At 38.7% G+C, this 13,783-nt stretch overlaps 1 long non-coding RNA gene across 6 annotated transcripts in view; it reads left to right on the top strand.

The window, feature by feature from the left end:
- LOC127178725 (uncharacterized) overlaps positions 1–13,498 on the top strand; it is a 59,345-nt gene extending 45,847 nt beyond the window's left edge. For 4 of the 6 annotated variants that reach the window (XR_007829427.1, XR_007829429.1, XR_007829425.1 and 1 more), the window contains 5 exons: positions 1,489–1,584; positions 8,774–9,026; positions 10,569–10,698; positions 11,010–11,181; positions 13,233–13,498. This is a non-coding gene — a long non-coding RNA (uncharacterized LOC127178725). Of the gene's footprint in view, positions 1–1,488; positions 1,585–8,773; positions 9,027–10,568; positions 10,699–11,009; positions 11,190–13,232 lie in introns of all 6 variants that reach the window. The other 2 variants (XR_007829426.1, XR_007829430.1) reach the window with 2 other exon arrangements.
- The last annotated feature ends 285 nt before the right edge of the window (positions 13,499–13,783 follow it).

The following is a 13,783-nucleotide window of genomic DNA, read 5'->3' on the forward strand; positions in this document are numbered from 1 at the left end:
AAAAAATCTTATACTAACTTCTGCTTTAAGTGAAGCTGGATCACGAATGATTTGCGCGAACATAGACGGATATATGTAGATCGGGAGGCGCATTCCCTTCACAAACAAACGTAATCCACTGCATCTTCAGCGGCTCAGATGTCAGGAGTAAATGACAACCACTATGTTCATTATTACATTCAGCAACACAACACCTCAATCGCTCAATCGGAGATATTCTTGTCTAACTTACCTTCTCCGGCGTCAAAACAATAGAAGTTGGGCTGTTACAGCTGATCTGAGGTAAGACGCTCATGTCAATCAACTATCGTGGGAGTGGCCTCTGTCGGTGTGACGCCACACTGTGTGTATCACTTTAAATGCGAATGAGCTGCATATTCTCGCCCCGTCTTCAGAAGAGTGTGTAGCATATACATTTCTGTTACGTATACCAACTGTTAATGGTCTGTCAGTCATGGACTGTGTGACTTTGCCACTTCCTAAAGTGTTTTTTTTCCCCTTTCCGTGACTAAGCAACTAATACATTTTTGGCTGACCAAGCTGCTTCTCGTCGACTAACAGTTAGTCGACTATTAAGGGGCAGCCCTACTGACATTACAGCTGCTTGATGGCAGAGAAAATGGAGGACAGCGTACAGCCAAACACAATTCATTGAGGGCGGAAACTATAGCAATGCAGGACTGTCAGTCAGTGGCTATGGGCGGGGCCTAAACATTGTGATGTCGCACTGCTTAGAGAATCAAAACTGCATATTTAATGAGACTGGTTTGGTTTAATGGGGATTCAAAATAAGCAGTGGGTGGATTTTTATCATTGTAGGGTGGTTATGTTTACACTCTGCCAACAGACATTTATGTCCAAGCATCATGTAAAAGTGGTTTTTGCATAATAGGTTCCCTTTAAGTTCCTTGTATAGCCTTGTTTTGAATTGAAAGTAGACTCAGGTACTGTAAACCTGATCACAAGCTGATTTAGAAAAAGTCTAGTATAGTAAAAAGAAACAGCTGATGATTGTGCAAGACAGCACAAAAATGTTGTGCAGCTTTTGAAATATTTTCTTTCTTCCTTTCCTTTTTAAAAATTATACTCATATAGCTTGATTCTTGAAAGACCTTTGGGAGGTTGCTTGACACTGGGGGCTGGTGACCAGGAAGGTTTTGATATTACAGTTATGACAAAAAGAAAAACAGATAAAACTCTTGTGGGGACTTTAAATGGCAGGTTAGAATCTATGCTAGTAGTTGACAGGTTTTGTTTCCTGTGTGAGATCACGGTGTAACATCCGCTGGCTCTGTGAGATCACTGAGTTCATATCATTTTTCCAGCTTGAAGCTGGAAAAAAAATAGGTGTATAACAAATCTTTATTAATTCACTTTTAAAATATTTAATGTTTCTTTTAGTCTTAAGTTGATGGACAAGAACCCTGTGAGAACAATTGATTGAAATTAGCTTATGACTGTAATATCCTTTTTTTTGTTTCTTTGTAGGATGAGAGAACAATATTGAGGATATGAGCAGTCCCTTCACCTTCAAGAGTCATCTTCAAAATGGCGTTTGTTCTTTTTCCTAAGTTTCACTTTGAGGTAAATCAGCCTACACAGCGGTGCTGTCATGAACCTACACTATTTCTGTCACCCCGGAGAAAACATTGATATTTCGTCATAGAAAGTGATCCTCTTTTGGGCATTCAATTACAAGAAACCTCAGGTCCCTCAACAGAGAGTGAAGAAATGAAGAGCGAAAGTAGTAGGTAGAACAGATGAACAAGACCTAGTTCTTCAAAAATACCCAGTGTTTCCTGTGCTGTCCTTCACACATCTAAACCTCAGCACATGAGCAATTCTGAGAATTACCACCACTTGTTTTATAAGGAATTAACCCCTTTGACACCCCAAGAAAGCATAGGGGTTTCCTTTTTGAGCTTGATGCAGTGCTATTTATAAGTTTAAAGCGTCGTACGTACAAATTTCATAACCGGCTAGTTAGTGGGTTGTCTGAGCATCTAGTAAACTAGTTTTAGGTCTTTTTAAAAAAAACTTATAATTAGACTTGGGGTCATATCCACCAAATGCCAATCAGACACATTTCTTAGGGTGTGTTCACACAGGATGCATGTTGTTGAAAAACACTGTAACAATCCAGTGTTCTTGCTTTTTTGAATTTATGTTAGTTCTGTGTTTTATAACAATGTAGCAATTTAAAATAAATGCGCATGGCATGAGATGCAAAAAAAAACATGCAAGATGCAGTGCAGATAAAACTATACACAGAAACATGTATTTTATTTAGAAACATGTAGATTATTTATTTATTTTCAGAACATTTACTTTGTTTTTATACAGTACAGTAGGGGGAAAGTAACAGACCTCAGTAATTGACTAATTGACCCATCTGACCCATCCCTAGTATGTTTTTGTGTAGTTTCTAACAGACATGGCCTGTGCTTATTTGGAAGATAAAAACAGGAAGTGCTCCCCACCCAGATACGAACCGTAATGAGCAGCAGAGATAGGTGAAAAAGAAGAGTTTTGTGTAGATCGGTGTTGGAGTTATCTCGCCAACAGAAAGCACTTCTCTTTCTGATAGAGCTGACAGGTCTGTTGTAATCTCAGTCAGACTGATCCGCCGGGTAACAGCCGTGGCTCTTTCCTTAGAAGCCAATCTCAGTGCTCCTCCTGCACAGACAAACCCAAATACCAGCAAACACACACTTTATCACTCGGCTCATGCAGGAATCTGTTGGGAAATAACGGCTGATGTTAAGAAATAACTGAAAGTCCCTGTTTTGTCAAGGTTTAGAGCGGTGTTGTTTTTGAGAGTTGGGTGATTTGCATATAGATGGTGTTTTTGTCGAACACAACTGATCCTCAAGCTTTATCGTGCTGAGGTATTAAAGGGATGTGACACTGTCAATATTATAAAGGTATCAATCATTTAAAGAGTCCTTGAACATTGTTTTGTGTACCTAGTGAGATTATTTTTGCATAGGGATCTTGTCGTTTTCCACTTTTACACCCGCATAATCGCTGTGGTAAACTGTTATTTGACCTGTTGGGGTCATTATTAGTCTTTCGGATTTCCTGCCAGGTTTGTTGCTGTGCATCTGCTACATAGATGACAGGGAAGGCCAAATTTAGCTAAGTGGACTTGTCCTCTGTGCCAGCGAAGGACAGCAGACAAGGTCACATTCCTTCTCAAGATTAAACGCAGCATCAGCAGTGCAGGGCTGTTGGGGTCCAGCGTTACAGTATTATAAATCGTTGGAACGAACTGGACACTGAATGCAAACTTTCAGGATCAGCCTTGATTTTACAAACTGTATATATCGTTCTTAGTAACTTTGTTTTGTTTTTTTTTATTCAAGATGAACAGAAATAACAGAAATGCTTGTAAGTCATTGTTCCACTGTCTTTTTTGACAAAGTAACATTTTGTTTGACTCTCTTTTACTCTGCCTCTTCTTTTTCCCAACTCAGTATTATTTCCAACTCAGAATATGCATGCTGCTTTTTAAGTTTTACATGGTGATTAGGGGCCATTCGTGCCACGAAGAATGGTAACTCTAACGTTTTAATATTCCTACGTAGATAGTTGTGAGATTAGTCCACACCACATCTATGATGATACCATATACAAATAACCATACCGAACAATTCAAACGTTAACAGCCAGTCGGAATCCACTCAACTTTATGCAGTTCAAGTTTTTAAGCCGCAGATGACATAACTTCATTGTAGGGGTGGGCGTGATACCTGTAGACATGACTAACTGGTGGAGATTTTGAACTAACACCTCTTTTACGGTTACAGGCTTGCGGGACGCTGCTGTGCTACATGGTCACGAAAGAGGTGTAAAAACAAGTGATTTTAAGTTGTTGAATGCCATCAGCAGAGAAAAAAATAGTTTCGCTATATGCACGTGCTGTCTGAAAGATTGTTTCTAAGCACTGTCAAAAAGCTGCTCGGCCACGAGCATGGGCAGATGGTGCTCATAAGAGCGCAGGAGTTATTTTTGCCACTTTATAAGCCTTGAATGGTTATATACACACTTGTATGTGTCAAAATGCCGTCTTTGCAAGTATCCTTGTAAACACAGTAATTTAGGGCTTAAGTGAAAGAAAACACATGTGTGATGGTATATTGGATCCGGGCAGCTTTTAAAGTGACAGCAGTCTAATATTCCTTCTGTCATTCATGTTAATCAAACAACGAATGAGAGAAAATCTCTCACTGCTCTTGATTAAATCACTTTTGTAACTTTAATAAGAAGAAATACATATTTAATTTGCACAGTGAAGAACAGGCAGTTTTTATACATTTGATTATACAATGTATGTAGCATTTATTTATTTGTTCTACTGTGGTTTTTATGTCCTTATTTACTATTCTTATTTTCTTATTCTTATCTTTTTTTTTTTTTTTTAGGCTAGTATTAGTTTTTTGATATTGACACTTGTTTAGAATTATAGTTTCTATGGTATCAAAAATTTGTGCATTATATTTTATATTTTTCTAAAGCCACACAGTAGCTTTGTATGAAAAATGGCTAAAAAATTTAAGTCATTGTGTCACGAGGCGCGTTTCCATTACAGATTTGCGCAAAATTTTGGTGATAGTTTATAAATGCCGATTAAAAAAGATGTGACGCTGTTTTCATTAACTGATATTATGTGACCTAAACATCATTTTTTCCTCTCGCAGTAAGTCATGGCAATGGGTTTTGGTGGGATTTTGATGGATTTTATATTTATTTATATTTAATCGAAGGAGGCGGATGCGTGCATCTTTACAGAAGCAGCGCGGAGAGCCGTGTCAGAAACACGCCTGGTATAAAGTGGCCGCGATCAGCTCCGGTGGCCGTGTTGGAGCCATAATGCGCCGCAGATGTGTGCAGTGTAGATTGTCTAAGCATTAATGGCAAGGAAAGCCCCTTATACTTAAGAGCGGCCACGTATGAAGTATTTCTTGGAGGTTATAGTACATTGAAGAATGATCATATGACCTCTTACGTAGGCCATGTGACCTGTAAATGCAAAAAGGTTTCTATTGCAGTTTTGCAACATATTCCTTTTTTCGCCTAAAAAAAGCACCTCATGCAAGCGTAAAAACATTTTTCCAATATATGGGAGTTTTCGCGTTTCCATTAGGCGTATTCTCAAATCGCATTTTTAATGTGCGCAATTTGAAGGGTAATGGAAATGCAGCTGCTGATAAACTTAACCCTATCTTCCCAATCAATCAAATTCAGTTTGTGTTTAACTAAAACAATGCCTAAAACCTTAAGATGCGCCAAGTTTGAAAAACCTTACCGAAAATGAGATTTGAGAGCTATATTAGAGTGAATTCTGCTTAAGCTTTAGTTTGTTTCCGACACAAAATTAACTTACAGCTTTAGAACACTTAATATATACATAGAATATATGGCACAAGTTGTAGAGACTACACTTAAGGTTTCTTTTTTCCTTTTCGTAAGCCGGAGTATAAATCATCTTCTGTGATGGATAAAAATAGCTTTGACATGGCCAAACATAAACTTTAATGTTTCACAGAATACAGAAACTGCAGGTGTTTTAGAACAACATGAGGGTTTGTAAATGGGGTTTGACTGGACTGTTTTCACATTAATTTGTTAAACGTGACTACTTTCGCAACAACTATGACTCAGTGTGCTGTGTTTTAAGTTTTCTCACATGTAGCCTACCTTTTCTTTTTCTCCATTGACACATGCTTGCTTAACAAGACTAAACAAGGTGTTCTCCTTTAGTGGAAACCACCTCCTCTCTCTCACAGTGTCCACTGGAAACAACTGAGAGAGGAAGTCAATATTATGATAGGAGGATGTGTTTGGATGCCAGGGTTTGGATGTGGTCAGACCTCTGTTCTTGTTTGCATGCTGTGGGAAATCACTCTCGCGACGGACACGGCTCTCTGAATGTTGTGGTTTCTACTGCATAGGAGCAACAGCGTCTCTACGTTTGTGGGATGGGAGAGGCTTACGTAATCTTTGATATGCAAAATTCCCATTTAGTTGGAATGCTGAGAAGGCCTAGTACTTTTCTTGACAGTTGCAGTGACCTCGCTTGAAAAAACAAACAAAAAAAAAAAAAACGTAAGTCACAAATGTCAGCACATTCAGACTTTGGAAAAAAAAAAAAAAGGCAGAAAAAAGAGTAGAAGAAAGAAAAGCACATGGTGGGAGAGAAAGGGAGTAGAAAGCAAGACATTTTTGGATCGCACCTCCCTCACTAACTCGTTCCTGTCACGGTTTTCCCCCCATTGTGGATTGTTGTTATGGGAACGACCAAAAATTCACTTATGGAAGCGGTAACAACGGCGTGTGTGGTTGTGAATTATGTGCATTTTAATGATGTAAGACGATCTGTTGCACACCATGAACATTTCAGGGATTTTCATGCAGCCTGATATATTTTCCATCTCCAAATCTTAGTTGATTTGGCTAAAGTTGAAGGCCTTAATTCAATAATAAAGATAAATTACTGTGGTGTCTGAGATGTAGTGATCCATAATGACATCGGCTTCGTTTCTAAGCTGCTGAATCCATGTGAATCCCCATCTCTGACGTAATTTGACTGCGAGCACGAGCCCAAAGCTCACTCAAGCTGAGAATTCAAAGTCTTCTGTAGGGAAATCTCTTGTGAAACTTGAACAACAGCGTCTGCGCTACAGCTGTGCTGTGATGTACTATAAAAGATTCTGCGGTCCTGGAGCATTTCAGGTCAGAGCTGTGATTAGCACACAAACGTGGAGTAATGTCTCAAGGCCGAAATGAAAATAAACAGACGATCAGGATCAGTTACTGCGAGAGCAAATCTCGACTGTCTTTTTTAATACAGGCTCTGCTAACCAGACGCTGCGGTCGATTGTACTTTCTGTACATTCTGTCAAATGACAGAGTGGAGTTCTAGGAAAAATCCTTCTAGGAAAAACCGTAAATGTGAAGCACACTCTTCACTGTGGGAGAATGTTTATTCCCCCCTCTTTAGTTGTTTCTATTTCCACTTCTCTTTCTGCTACTTCTCGTTGTCTCCCTTAAAGGAGGCCTGTTATGTCCCTTTTTTACAATATGTAATATAAGTCTCAGGTGTCCCCAGAATGTAGTTTCAGCTCAAAATATGCCACAGATCATTTATTGTATAATTTTGAAAATGCCTATTTTGAGTGTAAGCAGCACCGTTTTCGTGCATGGCTCTTTAAATGCAAATGAGCTGCTTCTCCCCGCCCCCTTTTCCAGAAAAGGGCTGCGCCTTTACAGCTCATAACAAAAAACATTGGTTTGGTTTTGATTTTCAGTTCTATCATGCTGAAATCATGCGTTTTAAAGCCATATTAGGTTTAACTTCTGATATAGGATTTTCTGAGCACACATATCTGAAGCACACACACAGAAAATGTCACACGGCATGTGAGTACTAAACTAAGCTCTTTTATGTCATTGTGCTTAAACTGTCAAATACACAAAATAAAAATGCACAGTCAGTTATGTCTGGGATTATAAACAGCTGGGAAAGAAATTGCCTGTTTACATTAGATCTGAGCGGCAGTAGCGTAAAATACAGTAAATAAAACGATAAATCTACTGCTCTTTTGTCTTCTCTGAGGCTAGGACTCTAAATAGTGTTCTTTGTCGTCTACGCAGCCCAAGACAGCAGTTAGCAGGCTTTGCACAAACTTTGTCACGGCATGAACTGGTACACAGTTGTCGCTTGCAAAAACGAAATGCTATAGGCGGAAACATGCAGATTAAGGGGGCGGTAATATTATAATAAGATCCCCTTCCTAAGTCTGTGGTTTTCCCACGGAATTGGGCTACTTTAAAACTGTTGCTGTGGGTTAAAGCGACATTAATAACATGATATTTAGCCCATGGAATGCGTATTTTATTGGGGGAACCATGCCAGAAAACATGTATTTTACCCCCTCCAAAAAACGATTGGGCTAGTTTTGAAAACCTGGCAACCCTGGTCTCGAGGGGAGCAAAATCTGACACGCTCATTTTTTCACATGGTTGCAGAAAAAGGCTTACCAAAACAGTTACTGGATAGACCCGATTATAGCGCTTAAACATGGAAAAAGTCAGATTTTCATGATGTCACCATTAAATGCGAACTTTAAACTGTTCTGCAAGTTCAGAGACTTTGTTGCGTTTGTCCTGACGTACAGAGCTGTTTGTTCACAAAGGTCAGAGTGATGTCATTAAACGGTCTGATCTGAAGTTTTCACGAATGTAACTCACATGAGTGGTTTTCTCAGGTGCATCTCTTAGTTGTGATTGGCCCTTTGTTATGCTGTTAAATAAGCAGAGAGCCTCTCAGTAAAGCGTATTGTAATGCTTGTGATAATTCCCACCATTGGCTTTAGGCCATTGTGCTCAATCTTCTTAAATGAATTTCTCTCCTCTGCTAAACAAATGAATAAAATCAGCTTCACAAAACCATGAATGTTTCTCTCCATCTCACTGGTCCATTTTTTCATATTGTCAGGGCTTTCCTCTTTATCATGTACTGGAGATTTGTGACGTTACAGATTAGAAACTCATTTACACTAGTAATTTGGATTATATTTATGCTTTTCCTTTAACACTGTCTGATTTTTTGTTCTGCTGTCTGACGGTAATCACATAAAGTGCTGTTGCTCATCCATCATTGCTAAATTACATGATTTAGTATTATGCAATACAGGCTTTTTTTAAAAACTCAATAGTGTTTACAAGTCACATTGTACTTTCAGGTCACACACGTTTACTTGTTTTCTAGAAACCAGCCGGGGTATCAGCCATTCACTCTGGCACTGAGGAATACGGTGAAGAGGCCGTTCTGTGCGATAAGAGTGCTACGCCGGACACCATGACCTTCAGAGGACTGGACTGAACTTGAACTGTGTTTAAGCAGCATGAAGTCAGTAACATGAGGCTTTTACCTAAACACAAGGTCTACCTGGAGCCATGAGTCATACTGCCATCAACCTCACTCAAACCGTAACGCTGATGTCACCAGAGATCTTAAACAGGTCAGGAGCACCTGCATGTGCCACATACTGCTCACACAAGAAGATTGCATGCTTTGTGGTAAATTGGTCTACTGGTGATATAAGCTTAAAGGGGTAGTTCACCCAAAAATTAAAATTACACATGATTTACTCGCCATCCTAGGGGTATATGACTTTGTTCTTTCAGATGAATGCAATCAGAGTTATATTAAAAAAAAAAAAAAAAAAAAAAAAAAAAAAGGGCTTGGCTCTGCCAAGCTTTATAATGGCAGCAAATGGGTGTTAAGATTTTGAAGTCCAAAAAAGTGCATCCATCCATCATAAAAATAGCTCTACATGGTTAATTAAGGCCTTAAGAAGTGAAGAAAAAATATCCATATTTAAAATGCGATGTCAATCCTGTTACCAAAATGAAAATGTAAATTTAAACAATTATTTCTTACATTTAATATAATCAGTATCTACAGGTAAAATCCTTTCAAAGTGTATAATATCTGCATTTGTGAACTTAGCTAGCAATTAGAAAATTTGTTTGAAATCGTCAAAGTAACAGGTTTTAGCGTGTAACGGATGATATTGATTAGGTTTGACTCTGTTTTTATAGATTGCCTGTGTAAAATTAAAACATTTTAAAGGTTGACCTCTGTATTTTATTGAGCTAATTCAGTGGCATATGTGTTCTTATTAAACTATAGTATCTAGCAACACTTGTGTCGGTAACAGGGTTGACAAAAATACCAAAACATGAGATAGAAAAATAGTTATGAAATAGTGATTACATTGTCTGAGATGACACAATACAATTCATAGATGTATGAAAAATATTGATTAAACTTTTTATTTATCCAAGTGGAAAAGGCACAGATTTTGTGGAATGACCTGTATATCTTTTATTATTTTCATTAACGGGCAAAACAGGTGTTGCACTGTTTTTCTCTCTATTTCAATGGGGGTTTTAAAGGGTTTAAGCACAGTATGCATCGTTTAACCCTAGAGTGAGCTCAGTGTATTGTAATAATAGCATGCATATTAATCTGTGAATGCATTTTAAAAAATCTATGATAATGCCCTTATGTTTTAATGCTTAGGTGACTGTAGATATATAGTGAGATGGTATAAGTGGGACTGGCCGTTACTCCTCTTGGATTGAGGATTTTCTCGTGGATCCTCGGTTAAAGCCCAGGTTAATGGAATTGCTTCAGATCTAGTTTTGGGGATTGAGAAGCCTGTGTTTAGATTAATGTGGGATGCTGCCAGTGCTCTCTAATATCACTATGAGGGGTGGGGGTCAACGCAGGGCACGCCCAATCTGGCTAGACTGATTCGTCAGTGGATTCTCTCATAATCCTCTTTCTCTGACTGCCACCATGACCATCTGACCACCTCTGTAACAGAAACCATGAATCTCAGACAGCCGGGCTGCTAGAAGGCTTTATGAATTGTAGACAAACTAGCATGTTATGAATGATGAAATATGCAAATCAGCATTATCCAAATTTGAAGAACAGTTCTCTAAATATTTCCACCCTCTTGTTTAAATGTCATGCGTTTCCTCTTTTCTAGTGAAGAGGTTGTGTGTCTGTTATCCATATCCTCTGCTGGAGGACTCAAACTGGACTGAATTCCTTTGTAAAGTGGTCTCTCACCTTTATCGTGGGACATGTCATCGTTACTGGGTGGTCCTGTCAAAGAGGTATGGCTTTCATCGCTTGCTCTTAATGCCAACTGTATTTCAGCATTAAATGCAGTATTACAGGTTAGACGTCCTTTAAGGGGCTCCCGGATTCAACCGGCACATGCAGCCTCTGTGTATTTGTTTAGTGACATGCACTTTATGCAAAAAGACAAGCTGATATGTAAACATTTCGTAATTCTGTACGGTTGTATCTTGCTTCTCAACTCATTTGACCCTCACATCCTCTGGTTTTCCAACCAATTTCTTTTTTTCTTATCACTTTTGCCTTTGATTTCCCTCCCCCCTCTGTGTTCTTTATCTGAGGGCAGCAGGCCAGGCACACGTGTACCAGCTCTCTGAAGAAGGCCAGTTCAGTGGAAACTACCAAGCAAACACTCTGAAAAGGACACACGCTCCCTCAATGTCAGCAAATATTTGGTCACAACTTCAAAGGGAAGTGACAGTCGTTTGAAACTGGGAATGAAGGCACTATTTGAGCAGGTGAATGCGTAAGTTTGCTGTTTTTGAAATCAATGCGATTAACCAATTGATTTTTCAATACTATTTTACTAATAATGATGTACAGCCTTTGTTTTATTTCATAAGTCCAAAATGGCAATGTATTTTTAGAGACAGCCTGTGATGTAACGTATCAACGTGCTGCTGTCACCTGCAAGGCCAGCTGTGCTGACGGCTCACAGAAATGGACTAATGAGGGTCCTGAAGTGAATGTGATTCATTGAATGAAGTGTAATTAGAAAGATGGATCGTCACTTAAGCATTTATAGCTTCTGTTCAGCTCTTCCTGTCCCTGAAGTGTTCTGAAATCACCCGTCTAGATCAGCCTCTGCGGACTGCAGTTTTAACATGGGTCAGAAAAATAGATTGTGAAATATAGAGGTGTGCAACTTGTTCCCCCTAAAGGCTTAGTTAATGAAGAACAGTACACCAAGCACATTTGTTGGGGTGTAGCAGGTCAGTTAATGGCTTTTGTATGCATTATTTGTCTCTGTTTGTCTTGCTGTACTTTTAGTTCTGACATTTTGGCTTTTAAACTAATAGTTCAGACAAAATCACAGTATATGCAGATACATAGGAATCCATAATGCATGCTTATGAGACAAAAGAGGTCTCAGCATAGAGACAAATCCTTATATATTTACGTCATTTAATATTATATTTGTAATGTATATTTAATGTTTATTTTATTAGAATTAGATGTATACTAATGCTGTCAAATCGATTTACTTCCAGAACAAAAATGTACAGATAATGTACTCTCCCCCTTGTCATCCAAGATGTTCATGTCTTTCTTTCTTCAGTCGTAAAGAAATTATGGTTTTTGAGAAAAACATTTCAGGATTTTTATCCATATACTGGACTTCAATGGTGCCCCCAATTTTGAACGTCCAAAATGCAGTTTAAATGCAGCTTCAAAGGGCTCTAAATGATCCCAGCCTCTATATCTATATATATATATATATATATATATATATATATATATATTATTATTGTTGTGTTATTATTGTTATTTTTATGTTCAAACAGCGGAGTAGAATTTTTTTCAGGTTTCTTTAGTGAATAGAAAGTTCAAAAGAAATACAGAGTTCTGGCATGAAACTCTAGATTGTGCAATCCCGATAGGTCTAACTCAGTCTGACCTAATGACATCATTATCACATGGCATAGCTGATTGGTTCTCTCCTGTATTGGTGGCCAATGAGCTCACTGCTCAGCATTCAAATATATGACTAGTGCTAGCTGTAAGCAGTTTTGCAGCATGCTTTAGAAACCCTCCACCTTCCCCAGTTCCACCTGTACAGATCTGCTATGAGGTGATTCATGTATTGCTATGGGGGTTATTCATATATGTTATATGTGCAGCAGCAATATTTCTTACATGCTCACAGCAGCATGTTGTGGATGTATTGGCAGTAGCAAGTCTCGGTACATAAAACTTTTTTTTTTTTATCGTGATATTAAAGACTGGAGTAATGATGCTAAAATTGCAACTATAACTATCATAGGAATAAATTACATTTTAAAATGTTATTTGCTGTATTTTAGATAAAATAAACAGCCTTGTTGAGAAAAAATGGGACTTCTTTTACAACATCTTACTGGCCCTGAACTTTTGAGCATTGTTGCATTTACAGTAATACAATAGAAAAACATTTAGTACAAGATGTGATATGTGCTTGGCATTGCATTGCAGGAAAACCCACACAACTTTATTTCTTTGCACAAAACCCACTTATATTACTGTCTGAAGCAATACACTGCAAAATGTTTGCAATCCATAATCAAGATTTTGCTGAATGAGGGTTCATCGCAGGGTTAGCAGGGTGCCGGCAGATTCATGACTTTGTCCTTTTTTTTTGGCAGCCTTGATCCCTCAGGATTGCTTGACATTGCATCATTTATCTTTTCCCGTGTGTTCAGTGTAGTGAAAGTGCGTCAGAGTGAGGGAGAGCAAGGAAATCCCCTTTTGCCACGTGGGATATGAACAAAGACTCCAGTTTGGCTGAAACTTTCTCTCTTTTGCCTTGCAGCGCGAGAGGTCCCGTCACGCTCGACTGCCGGCATTTACGCTCCGTCCTCTCTCACTGCACACCTTCCCATGGAGATTGGCTCAACTTTGTTTCCTCTAAGATGAATGTCTCTCTGAACCTCTTGTGGCATTTGAGTGAACTGCAGTTACAGATTCCAGCTCTGAGGTGATTCATCGAATTGGAGCTACAGAGGAATTTGCTGCATCACAGACCAAATCTGTTCAGATTTTCACGTGTACACAACATTCCTTTGACGTGACCAACAAGAGTATATAAATGATGTCTTTTGAGAGAGATCTGTTTACTGGTCTTTCCGTCTATCCATCATCTTAATGTCACTTTCACAGTCTCTCCACCACTGTCTTTTCATCCAGCGGTTTGTATGAATAATATATGCCACGTTGCTTTGCCGTCATTAAAGGTGACCTTGGTTAATTATTGATCAGGTCAGATGATTACGGGCCTGACCTCTATGTGTTCTCGTCTGCCGCTCAGCTCAGTTTTCATGTCTACGCTCTTCCTCTTAGTATTCCTGGAGACCCTCTTATGAT

Source organism: Labeo rohita, chromosome 2 (genome assembly GCF_022985175.1).
Source record: "Labeo rohita strain BAU-BD-2019 chromosome 2, IGBB_LRoh.1.0, whole genome shotgun sequence".
Taxonomy (NCBI): domain Eukaryota; kingdom Metazoa; phylum Chordata; class Actinopteri; order Cypriniformes; family Cyprinidae; genus Labeo; species Labeo rohita.